The sequence below is a fragment of the Marmota marmota genome, unplaced genomic scaffold, assembly GCF_001458135.2.
Source record: "Marmota marmota marmota unplaced genomic scaffold, marMar, whole genome shotgun sequence".
Lineage (NCBI taxonomy): Eukaryota > Metazoa > Chordata > Mammalia > Rodentia > Sciuridae > Marmota > Marmota marmota.
The window spans coordinates 27,608,223-27,621,967 of NW_026000211.1; the positions used below are offsets into that span (position 1 = coordinate 27,608,223).

The window sequence follows — 13,745 nt, forward strand, 5'->3', positions numbered from 1 at the left end:
AAAAGGAAAGAAAGAAACTTGAGAATAGACCAGAAAAAAATCATAAAAATTAAAACACAAAGAGGAAAAAAGGAAGAAATTAAAAGAAAAAGAGTATTTAAGATCTATGGAACAATATTAAATAATCTGGGTGGTGGGGGGACAGGTAGTTAGAGCCCCTGAAGAGGACAAGAATATCAGGGCAGAAGAACTATTTGAAAAGATAATGGCCAACAATTTTTCAATATTAGTGAAAGATGGCAGCCACAGAAAAAGCTCAAAGAACTTCAAGCAGGGTAATACAAAGGAAATCTCTGTTAAAAGAGATGATGAAGACTCTCCAGAGATATTGAAGATATTCTCTCTCTCTCTCTGTCTCTCTCTCTCATATATATATATATATATATATATATATATATATATATATATATATTTGCATTTATTTTAAAACATAGTAATCCTTCCAAACATACTGAAAAGCTTTTAATTGGCTGATATGTACTGGGATTACAACCAAAGCTGACTTTTCATTTGTGGTTAAAGACTCTCAGAACCACTCCGGACATCACAGTAAAGAAACTAATAATTCAGGAGCCCCTACTGCTCATCAGACATCCTGTTACAATCTTGATCCACCTAACCTCTTTCAGTCACCACAAATCATTTTCATTTACTCATTCCATAAATATTTATCAAATGCCTACATTTGTGCCAGGCAAGGCATCTCTGGGAAAGAAATATAAAACTGAAAGTTTAAATATAAAACTGAAAGTTTAAAGTTTAAAACCACCATGAGAAGATGAATGGTGGGGGGTAAAAGGCAGAGGAAACAACATCCTCAGATGTCCTCCAGGGAGAAGGAGCCTAGAATGTTCTAGGAACCAAGAGGGCAGAGTGGCTTCGATGCTATCAGCCAGGTCAAGAAGGACAAAGGGTGAAGCCAGTGCCCTTGCAAAACAGCAAGGTCTTTAGCAGGGACTTGAGGACAGACCCTCCCAACTCCTCGCCTGGTACTGACTCTCTAGGTAACTACTAACATTTTTAGAGCTTTATGTTCTTAACACGTCCATACTCCTGTGTTTGAGAGCCCCTCCACTGAATGGTTGATCCGGGGCTATGGACTCTTTCCCCTGTTAATACCACAGCTTTCCTGCTGAAACCTAAGTACTGACAATACTGACGAGAGCAATAAGCTGAGAAGCTTTCCAACTTTGAACCAAATGCTTCATTGATTAATGTCATGGGTGATAGGTATTTTACAACCCAGTCAGTTGCCTGTGCATGGTGTTTTAACACACCTCTCCCCCCACCCCAAGAAGTTATATGACCAATGGACCCTGAATTAAATGCTTTCCAGACATGATGCCATAAAAAATCATTTGTATTTCCCTGTTTCCTGTCTTGAACAATATTCTGACCACAAAGCCTACTGAGCAATACCATGGAAGCAGCTGCACATCCACAGAGGCTCTTATCACTATAAATCATAATATTTATATTAATCTCAGTAGCCACTGCAGAACAGGTACGATCCCTAGATCCTTAATATTGAAATTATTAAAACTTAGAAAGTTGCAGGAGGGAGCCTGCTGTTGATAATTACAACTTCCTTCTTCTATTTCTCATTCTGTGAATTTTTTTCCCCCTTAACCACGACTTCTGTTGGTTGGTGATTTAGCTTCTTTGGGGTACTATGAAATTAAAATATACCTTAGACTAGGTCATTTATAAGCAACAGAAATATATTTCCCACAGATCTAAAGACTGGGAAGTCCAAGATCAAGGCACTGGCAGATTTGGTGTCTGGCAAGAGTTCCCTTCTTGGTACACAGATGACACCTTCCTGCTGTGTCCTGATGTATAAAACAAGGAAACTGATCCCCTTCACAATAACTTCACCCCTCATTTCCAGAATCATTGGTAATTCATATTTGTACATTAAAAGAATCCATCTTACAGAAAGGGAAAAATTAGATACATAGCTCTCAAATCATTCAGAAAGATAGTTAGATTAATAAAGTGTGTGTGTGTGTGTGTGTGTGTGTGTGTATGTGTGTTTTCCACGCTTATCCTACCTTAGCACACTGTGATATGATCATCAAGTTACCTCAGACCCAACCAAGATACATACTCAAGGACAGGAATTTTGAGGATGAAGGGAGTCACTAGAACAGAACTCCCCAAGGCAGGATGTGGTCTGTTATGCTCAGTGTCGTAGCTCTGGATCCTGGAGCAGTCTCTGAGACATACAAAAATAGACAAGTGTCTCCATCTCCTGAGGGAAGGACACCCTTTGGCAGTAGGCATAACTCAGTGAAAAAGGAAGGGTTAGGTGAGGTTGTGAAGTGGGGGTTAAGAGTGCTAAATCTAGCAAGCCAGTCTAAGTTAATAGTTATTACTACATAACCAACATCATAGAGCAGAACCCATCTCACAGTGAAACCCTGAGCACACTGTAATCTGTTCATATTCGAGAGGAAAATGCAACACAAATCTGAGTGTAAACTCTGTAACCGACAAAGGAATCACAAGTAAACCACTGCAGTTTATAAATTGGAATCTTTCCTACAAAAAATGAAAAGACATTGATTATAAAATCCCCCAAATATCGATCATATAACCCATATTTTGTCTAAGGAGAATCAATGGTTGGACAAATCATATTTAGTTAATACTTATTGAATTTATTTATTTAAGTCCTAGGCATTTGAATGATCAGAGAAAAACTGACTTATTAAAAATAAAATGCATACACACACACACACACACCCATAAATCACAAGTTTAGATCATATCTCAGAATTTCTTACTTAGATTCTTAAATTAGTAGTGCCCTGAGATAGTGTGATGGTGTAACATATTTCTTAAATACATTTATAATGGATAGACAGTACGGAATAATTGGAAGATCAAGATGTGGTAGCAGAAAGGTCTGGACTTCAGTGCTGTCTCTGCCATATTTTTTATAACCTTGGGCAAATGACTTGATCTCCCTAAGCTACACTTTTGTTATCTGTAAGGCAGGAATAATTATACATACTCTAACAGGCTATTGTGAGTACAAAATGCAGCAGGGAAAGTGCAGAGTATGCAGTGAGCACCAATGATATCCCAACCCCCATGACCACACACACAGCCCTTTGATACTTTCCAAACCCCCTTTACTTGCTAATGTAGTCAATTAACTCAAATGTTTGCTTTTAACAGAGCAAACATTGGGCTAAACTGACTTTTTTTTTTTTTTTGTACTGGGAACCGAACACAGTGGTACTTTACCACTGAGCTACATCCAGTCCTTTTTTATTTTTGAGACTGTTCTCAATAAGTTGCTTAGAACCTCACAAAGTTGCTGAGGCTGACCTCAAACTTGTAATCCTCTTGCCTCAGCCTCCTGAATAGCAGGGATTATAGGTGGGCACCTCCTCACCCAGCTAAACTAAGTTAGTCAAAATCGTTAAGCTCACAACTTATGAAAAAATTCTTAATGTTAGAGAAGATTTTAGGGAGGATTAAAATTGTTTCTGCTGTTCTCTTTGAAGCGGAGAGCATGGTGCGGCCGAGCACAGATCCTCTCGGTACTCCCGGGCAATTTGGAATGTGAAACTTGTGGAGAGTGAGTGCTTTGCTGTGCTGTAGCACATCTAACATCAACTTCGAGTTGAGCACTGTTACTACTCTACTCTACTCCTTTTGTTGCAATTTTGAAATTTCATGAGAAAACTAGCAACAATTTAGGGCCCATGGGGAGAGGGTAGGTGTGGCACTTAAATCTCATAATTCATCCCACTGGGTTGGAATCGCCCAGAGACCTATGGATATGGGCGTAATCCAAAGATGGGGTGTCTGATTGCCATTTCTGAACCCAAGAGCTCCTGGAAGAAATGCTAGAGAGGCTGAGGCACTTTGGCTTCCTAAGCTGGGCCTGCCAGCACATGTGTAGGTTACAGCTTGAGAAGCAGTACCCTGCCGCCACCAAAGGCCCACTGGGCCAATCCCAGGTTCTCCCATGTACTCCTGCTTGGTCCTGCTGCTTTGCCGGCTGGTGGGCTGAACCCTCTGCATTTCCTTCCATTGTTCGCATCCCACTTTCTAGGTGCTCCAGTTACCTCTGTTTCTCCTGAAAGATGCCTCAGAAAGGCCTGCATAGTTGGGACATTCCTGATAGTGTACACTGGAGCAAATGACTAAGTGCATTCTGTGTTATGAATAATATACTTATATGACTGTTATAATCATCCAAACCCCATTTCTGGCTCTGGCTCTGGCTCCAGTGACTTGGAACAGGTTATTTACCCAAAGTTTGCTAGACTGCAAAGTTCAAGGGCACAGTGCTCCAGAATGCCTGGTCTGCTCAGCTCTGACACCAACTGCAAGGGGTTAAAGTCCAATTACAAATCTAAAAGGGAGAGTTCACACTAGATCACCCTCACTTCTGATACCGACTGCAAGTTCAGGGGGCTCACGAAACCATGCTCACATTCTCTAATTCACTAGAAGGACTCATGGTACTCAGTTGAAGGCTATCATACTCATGGTTATAGTTTATTATAAGGCAAGGACACAGAGGGTTCCAAATGTCTCAGGATATGGTACCTTCTCAGTGTTGATATATATGACTATAGAGAGAGTATTGCCAACCAGGCAAGTTGAACCAAGTCTCCATGTGCAGAAATTTTATTAGGGCTGCATTAGATAGGCATGACAGATTGATTGCCTACATAGTAGAAACTCAGCCCCAGGTTGGCAGATACATGATACAAAGGCCCCATCCTAAAATCACATGGTTGGCATTTCTGGTGTGACCAGTTTCTACCCTAAGATTGCCAGGCATGGCCAGGGCCCTACACAGAGACATTACTATTAAGTATAACATGAATTAACTTCCAGAAACACAAGCAAACTCTCTTTGGGCAAAGTCAATTTTTTTTTTTAATTTTAACACCTGTATTTACTTATTTGGGGTCAAATTCTTAATTATACTTCAATTAACGTCTCTGAGCCTCAGCTTTTCATCTCTAAAATAAGGTGATAATCATCCCACCCTAAGACATTTGAGCTCTAATTCATGAAGAGATGCAGCAATGATCCAGATTCTAAAACTTTCAGCTAAGAGGAGACTTTCAGTTTTCTGGCAAAATGGGCTAGTTTCTGTGTCTGATTCAAGTATCATCAAATAGTTCTGTTGCCAAGTCACTTAACTTCTCTCCTCATGTGGATAATATGTATACCTGTGTGCTCTCACAAGGTAGTGATAAGATCAAACAAATGTCAAAATTAATGTATATGTATATGGAAATGCCCACTCATCCAATTTTATCCTAGATAAGGCTTCATCCCACAGGTGCTGCAACTTCTGTACCCCAAGAGAGTGGCTCTCTGAAGTGCTAAAGAAGTGACTGATGTGACAGTATGAAGTGTTCTTAGGTCACATCCAAATAAATGGAAGAGTTGAAATAGGTCTGAATGTGTATGTCCCGCAAAATTCCCCCATATTGAAAGCTAACATGTGATGAATTAAGAGAAAAAGCTTTGGGAAGTGGTACAATTATAAAGCAGAGACCGTGTGATTAAGATTAGTACCTTTAGGAAAGAGATATCCTCACCCCATCCACTACATGAGGACATAGCAAGAAGATTCTGCTGTGAGGAAGCAAGCCCTCCACAGACACTGAGTATAGTGGCACCTTGATCTTGGACTTCCCAGTTTCTCAAACAGTGAGAGATCAATTTCCTTTGTTCATAAGCTACCCTGTCTATGGCATTATCTTATAGCCACTGAAAAGGACTAATATGATGAGTAACTGCATATTCTCCTCCAGAATACTCTCCACCAGAGTATTTTTATATGTTTTCCATTTCTTGGTTAAGTTTCTCTAACAGCAAATACACCCAGTTGGAAGGTACAGTTGGCAAAGATATTTTTAGATTATGCAATACTTGGACTGCTGAGGTTGGGAATCCATCCTCCTATGTGACTTTTATGCCTTCAGGAACTCAGAGACTCCTTTGTTGATGGAACCTGACTCTAGCCTCATTTGCCCCCCCCCCCACTCCCTGAAACAGCGCACCTCCCACTAGCGGGCCTTGCCTTCCAGCTCTGCTTCCTTTCCTGCTCTGGTGAGCTGGCTGCACACCCGGGAGGGAAGGATTCTCCTGAGCCTTAACAGACAGCTCCTATGTCTTTTCCAACAGGTCCTGACAAGCATGTTATTATCCATAGAGCCAAACAGACTTGAGAAGGAAGAGAGAGGAGAGAGGGTACATTCAAAGGCCCCCAAAGCCCAGGAATTGCCATAAAACCAAAGATTTCAAAAATCTACAACCAAAGTTCCACAAGCCCATAAAACTTTAGAAAACACTGCCCCACCATGCTATCTTCATTCTTGAGGACCTGTAATGTCTTTTCTCCTTCCAGAGTTCCTTTCTCCCAGCCCCATTCCTCCCCTGTAAAATCAGGGAAGATGGGAAAGAAGAACATGAATATTCATCATCACTGCCTCTCCATGAGGAAGGTTTTCCTTCTTTCATGCTCCCAGAACTTCTTCTGGGGAGACTCCAGTGAATGGGGTCAGTCGTAGCTCCACCCTGGTACCCAAGGAGTTCCATCCATTCTCCGAGACCCTGAGGGAGCCCCAGAGCCCCCGATTTGGTAACACATTACAATGGAGAGTTGCTTAACGGCACCCTAAGTGCCTAAGATTACTATGGACCTACCCAGAAATGCAAGTTCTTTCCATTTTGTTGAATGATTCATAGTCTCTAAATGGTGTGGTTCCAAATGGCAAAGAGGCCAATTTCCTCACCTGTGCTCTGCTGCAGAGGCGGGCAAATAAGATTTCATAAGCAAAACACAAGACAGATGCAAACATGAATTGTTCCTGAAAGGAAAGACTGTTCTCCACACTGTCTGTGCACAAAGACCAGTGCAGCTTCACTAAAATCAATCCAAAAGACTAGACAGGAGGAGACTGTGTGTCTCCAATTGATGTGGCCCAGAGCCAACCTGTCAGAAACTTCATCTGCTCATTTAAGAGATAGGAAAACTATGAATTTGAAACACAGATTTTTTTTTTTTTTGTAATTTAAACAGGCAATCGCTGACATTATTTCTAAACAAACCATTGCTGTGTTTAGTATTGTAATCCATCAGGGTCTGGCAGAGAAGAGAGGGCAACTAGCTAAGGAGATAGTAACAAAGGGGTGGAAATGCTTGGGAGAAGCCAACAAAGATGGCGCACTGTTATGGCTAACAACAGCAGACCCTGAGCCTGGGGCAAGGGAAGATGGGAAAAGAAGCTATATGAAGGGAGCCACCTGACAGGAGATGTAGGACCGGACAGAAGACTATGCCAACATGCAAAGACAGGGCAGGAAGTAGCTCAGGGAATAAATACCATAATCTCAATTCCTGCCTTCCAGTCTACTGTTGATGCATTCCACTGGCATCACCCACTCATAAGTCTGAGGATAAAGGAGTCATAGGTGCAATCCAGACCAGAGAATGAACAATGGAGAGTGGATTTGGAAGTAGAGGGAAAAGGTAGTTTGCACCAGGATCCTTTATATATTCAATGCTATGTGGGCAACCACCATGGTTTCTGGGTTGTTTTAGCATCTATCACATCTTTTAAGTCTTCTAACCCTCCGGGTCTGACCTACATGGCACAAGTGACCCAATAATATTAATGCTAAATAAATAACCAGTCCTGGCTATAAACTGGCCCACCTTTGAGATTTAAATCATTTAATAAATTACTAAGCATTTTTTTAATATTTCTTTTTTGGAAGCAGAGTTTGAATATATATCATCCTTCTGAACAGGTCATTTTTTGTGTATTTAAACATGCTAAAAATAGAATCTCTTAGTCATGGTAGATTTGCCTAGAATGTTTTTCTTCTTTTTAGCCAAGGTCTTGGAAACCCAAACACTGACATGATTACAAAATTATACAGTTAAATTAATTAGAAATGACTTGAAGAGTTATCTAACCGATTCCACTTCAGACAAAATTGTACCCAACTCATTTCCAACAGATGAAAATCTACCCTGAGACTTTTTCTGTCTTTAAATTCTGTCACCTTTATAGTGGGTTAAACGGTAGCCCTCAAAGGATATGCCCATTTCCTAATCCTCAGACCTGTTAGCTTCCTTGAAAAGTAGATATACTAAAATTAAGGACCTGGGATGAAAAGATTATCCTGGATTAACTGAATGTGCCCTAAATCCCAATGACAGATGGCCTTTTAAGAGATAGGCAAGGAAAAGGTGATACAAAATAAAAGCAACATGGCTTCATTTCTGCCTCCTAGCATCCTCCTCACATTTATTCAAGCAATAGGTAGAACTGTGTCCCCCAAAAAAGATGTTCAAATACTAATTCCTGGTACCTATGATGTGACCTCATTTGGAAATAGGGTCTACACCCTACACTGATGTCATCAAGTTACAGTGAGCCATACTGGATCAGAGTGTGCCCTAATCCAGTGACTGTTGTCCACAGAAGAGAGAAAAGTGGAGACGGACAGACACACATGGGGAGACGCGAGGATATAACTACAGAGGAAGAGATCAAAGGGACATGTCTCAAGCCAAGGAATGACAAAGCTTCTTAGCAACCCCAGAAGCTGGGAAGAACCAAGGAGTGATCTCATCCGAGTCTTTGAAGAGACTCAGCTGTGGCTACACCTTGATTTCAGGCTTTAGTCTCCAAATTTGTGAGAGGATAAATTCCTATTGTTTTAAGTCTTCCAGATTTGTTGCAATTTGTTATTGCAGCCCTAGAGAACTAACGGACCACGTGCACAATGTGTAAGAGTGTTTGTGTCCATGTCAACAAGTGTTACTATTACAAATGAAAAAGTGCCTCCAGATGCCAGGGTTTCAGGAGGGAGGACAAAGGACAGTGTCACTAGTACTCACAAGTTTTATGGTGACCACTATACTAGATAACCAATACTTGGGTAATACAAGATGATTCTATAATTAAACTGTATGTGACATTTTTGTGATTCGTTCAAAAATTTTTCTAAAGATGCCAAAGCAGTGGTTCTCAGCCAGGGGCTATTTTGCACCTCAGTAACCTTGTCCATGCCTGGGGACATTTTTGGCCATTACAATTGAGAGGTGCTACTGGCGTCTAGTATGTTGCGGCCAGGGATGCTGCTTATCATCCACAAACCCATAACAGTACCTCTACAACAAAAAATGATCCATCCCAAGATGTCAATAGCATCAAGATTGAGAAACCCCACTCTAAAACAGTATTCCAGGAACGTGGGGCAGGAAAACAATGTGTAACTGTAAAAACAATGAGATAATCCAGATTGACCCTAGTAATGGCTATTAGTATAGGGGACACAAGGGCACATCTTAGAGGTGCTAGGTGCCTACTGCTCACTGGGAACCATAGACCAAAGCTTCCTGTTCCACCTCTCAGTAGTGAAACAAAAATGTTTTCAACTGTGATTGGCTTTCCCATTTTGAAATGGGGATTTGAAATAGTACATAGATTATTAGGAAAAAGGAAAGGAAAGAATGTAGCAAATATGCTCAACATGGCCCCGGGGGTCCACAGTAAACCCTCCAGTCATGGTGACTACCATTACCATCCACTGTCACCGGACTGTTATCATGATTGTGACTAATCATGACCAATGGAGGCCACCTCTTCTTTACCTTGAAATATCCCTCTCTTCTGATTTCTGAATTTTCTGTTTTGACATTACCTGATTCCATGTGATCCTTGGAAAAATAAGTTGCTGATCTTGGACAAAATGTTGAAAACCAACCCAAAATTCACTCCACAAAAATATATGGTAATGGAACTAAGTGAAAATAGAAATCTTATTTTATTTGAATTACCAAATATCATTACCAACACATAAGCTTCTCTTCTCTATTTCTTTATTTTGTGAAGAAAAAGAAAAAAAAATCCTGATCCTTTATTTGGTTTTCTTTTGGTTTGGCCAGAACGGTGCTGGATTTTTCACTACCCAGCTCTGTGTCTGAGAAGTGTTTCAATTATTTTATGTAAATTAAGCTGGTTCCACAGTTCTATAAACATATTTAATTATGTTTAGTTTATCATAGCTCTTTCTAAAAGGCAGATGACTGCTTTCCCTAAATCATGCATCAGCCCAGGAAAAAGACACTGATTTTGTGCACCTGATCTCAAGTAAGTCACATAATGACCAGGCAAGGGAGGTGTCTTTATTTTTGTTTTTAGATTATGAAGCTAAATCTCTGAGGAATTAAACAACATGCCAAACATCATACAGTCTATAAGCAGCTAAGCCCTGGATTTGAACACTGACATGACCCATTCCAAAGCCCCCACCCTTCCCATGACTCATCACACTAGCAACCAGCAATCTGCTCCCTGGCACCTCAGTCTCCATGTAGAAAGAGCAGCTATTAACCACTCAGGACACACTAAAAGGTCATTGAAGTAATTATTCCTCCATGGGCTCTGTTGGGTCCAGAACAGGGTTCTGCCTAATCCTTTTGTAGCCAAAATCTTATAAAAAGCAGTCACTCCGCTCATTATATCTGCATCACTAACAATTTTGATGAGTCAGGAGGCTGAGGCAGGAGGATCTCAAGCTTGAGGGTAGCCTCAGCAACTTAACAAGGTGCTAAGCTACTTAGGGAGACCCTGCCTCAAAATAAAAAATAAATGGGCTGGGGATGTGGCTCAGTGGTAGAATGCCCATGGATTCAATTCCCAGAAAAAAAAAAATTCAAACCCTCCCCATCCTTGCCCTGGTGCCAAATCTATAGCTCCTGTGCCCCTTTCTCTTCATGGGCTATTTGATTCTTGGACTCACCCCTACACCTAGTTACTGATAGTCTTTGAACTCAGAAAGAAAAAAGTATCTGCTGGAGAAAATGTACCAAGCAGAATGGGGAGGGGAGGGGAGGGGAATGTTCCTCTTTCCCTCATGCTCTCAGATGGCCACACCTGAATCCATTCTCTTCCTGTTTTACTTCTGGAGTTGTAGCCAAGGCTCATTTTCCTGATGGTCTCTGCAACCCTTTCCTTCGTACATATCATACTTCACTGTTAAAAGTCTGCAATAAACTGAAGACAGACTGAACAGGTAGTACTTATGGAGCACTCACTGTGACCCAGTCACTTTCCTTAGATCATCAACACATGTCCACATGGAAGAAAGAGGAGAGTTGGAAGGATAGCCTCTGACTTCAGCAAATGTGAAGTGCCAAAAGCTACCTACCATCAGGGTTCGCCTGCTGTGGGATGAGGTTTATATTGGCACCCTGCAATATTTAGTCACCAGCTATCCAGCATCCCCTGGCCGAGTTCTTGTCTCCTAAATGATGGCCTTTAAAGAAAATGAAAACAAGAAAAAAAAGAAGACATTCACAAGTTCAGTACAAAGTCTGGCATTTGAAAAGTATCAGAAGTCCATGTAAATGGCAATATTTTGAAACTAAAAGGTTGCGTGATCTCAACACTGCGGGGAGTTGGAGCATAAGGAATATTTGTGGCTGTGTGTTACCACAAAGCAGCCTGAGGCACAGCATCTTTTTCTTGCTTATACGCTGGTGCACCCTTGCTTTTGTCTCTAAGCAAAACAACCCAGTCAAGAAAAAAATTAATAGTCCTTTTAAAATGCAGGAATACTTTTTCCCTAAGCAATTATGCACAATTTTTCCCCAAAGCACTTAACTGCTTTGCTGTTACTTGGCACATAAATACATGGAAATACACACATCATCATCTCACAAGTACCAGCAGAGGACTAGCCTTTTCATATAATCGGTTCTTCTTTTACACATTCTGTAAAATAAGAAGAAAGCTATTTCCAATACTTCCTAAGTTATGGGGGAAGTTTAAAGACACCTTATTTTGGCTTTCTATAAGAATCGGTCATTCTTAACAGGAAATTATTTAAAAATGAAAAAAGAAGCAAGTCTACCTAATATAGAAAATTTAAAAGGCAGAGAAGCATCTGCTCTCCTAGCCTCTCCCTTCCCACCTCTGACTCCTGGATCCATTCCTGTCCCCTGTATGTGTGGCTGATAATGTAGGACTGCTACCAGCTACTGAGCACAGCGGGACACACAGATACACAGGCATAGAAGGGATTGATAAAACTCCCATATCAAAAGGATATCACTCTAATTTTAGGGGTTTTTTGTTTTGTTTTGTTTTTGAGGAACCTCCATACTATTTTCCATAATGACTGTACATTCCCATGAACAGCCTTTAAGAGGTTCCCTTTCTCTCCACATCCTCCCCAGCATTTGCTATTATTATCTTTTTTTATTTTAGTTGTTGTAATCAGGAGGAGATGTTATTGTGGTTTTGATTTTCATTTTTCTGATAACTTGTGATGCTGCCTGTTTTTTCATATTGTTGGCTCTTTGTAATCTTCTTTTGAGAAATATCTGATCAGATCACTCACCCATTTTTAATTGGATTATTTGGGGGTGGGGGACTCCCCTCCTCTGTTGAGCTGTTTGGATTCCTTGTGTTTCCTGGATAACAATCCCTTCTCAAATGAATGTTTGTGAATATTTTTTCCCATTCTACAGGTTCACTCTGCTGATTGTTTCCTTTGCTGTGCAGTTTCCTGGTTTGATGTGATTCCATTTGTCAATTTTTGTTTTTGTTGCCTCTGCTTTCAAGGGTTTTATCCAAAAATATACCAACATCTTGGAGTCTTTTCCCTATGTTTTCTTCTAATAGTCTCATAGTTTCGAGTTTTACACATAGGTCTCCATCTATTTGAGTTGTTTTTTATATATGGTGAAAGATAAGATCTAGTTTCATTCTTTAGCATATGGATATCCAGTTTTCCCAGCACCATTTATCAAAGAGACTATCCTTTCCTACAAAGTGTTTTTTTTTTTTTATGTTTTTGTCAAAAAATCAGTTGGTTGCAGGCACATGACTTTATTTCTGAGTTCTCTATTCTGCTCTCTTGTTGTGTGTCTGTTTTTATGCCCTTTCCATGCTGTTGGGTTGTTGTAGCTTTTCAGTGTGTTTTGAGGACAGGATTGTTTCAGCTATTCAAAGTCTTCCCCATGAATTTTTTTTTAATATTTTTTAGTCCTTGATGGACCTTTATTTAATTTATTTATTTGTAGGTGGTGCTGAGAATTGAACCCAGGGCTTCACATGTGCCAGGCAAGCACTCTATCTCTGAGCCACCACTCCAGCCCCTTCCCTATGAATTTTTAAGATTATTTTTTATACTTCTGTAAAGAATGCCAGATACATTCCTAAGGAAATTGAAATCAGTGTATCAAGGAGACTTGTGGTTTTGATTTTCCTGTGTTTACTGTGGCACTGTTCTCAATAGTCAAGGTATGGAACCAACTGAGGTGTCCACCAACAAGTGAACAGATTTTTTAAAAAGCATTGTGTGTGCACTGTGGAATACTATTCAACCAAAAATATGACCCAGCCATGAAATTCTGTCATTTGTGGCAAAATGGATGGAACTAGAAGACATCATGTTAAGTGAAATAAGCCAGGCACAGGAAGACAAATAGTGCATGTTCTCATTCATAGGAAACTAAAAAAGTAGATTTCATAGAAGTAGTTGAATAGAATAATTGTCACTAGAAGTTGGAAAGGGTAGTGAGGAGGGAGAGAGAGGAAGCTTGAGGAAGCTTGGATAAGAGATGCCAAAAAATAGCTACATAGGAGGGGAAAGTTATAATGTTCCACAGCACAATTTAGAAAGTAGTTTACAAAAAAATCATATATATATATATATATATACTGTCTCTTATA

At 40.3% G+C, this 13,745-nt stretch overlaps 1 long non-coding RNA gene across 1 annotated transcript; it reads left to right on the forward strand.

The window, feature by feature from the left end:
* Positions 1 to 3,656: 3,656 nt before the first annotated feature.
* LOC125612838 lies at positions 3,657 to 8,983 on the forward strand. The gene is made up of 2 exons (XR_007343318.1): positions 3,657 to 6,237; positions 8,481 to 8,983. It is a non-coding gene; the product is annotated as an uncharacterized LOC125612838 (long non-coding RNA).
* Positions 8,984 to 13,745: the final 4,762 nt, after the last annotated feature.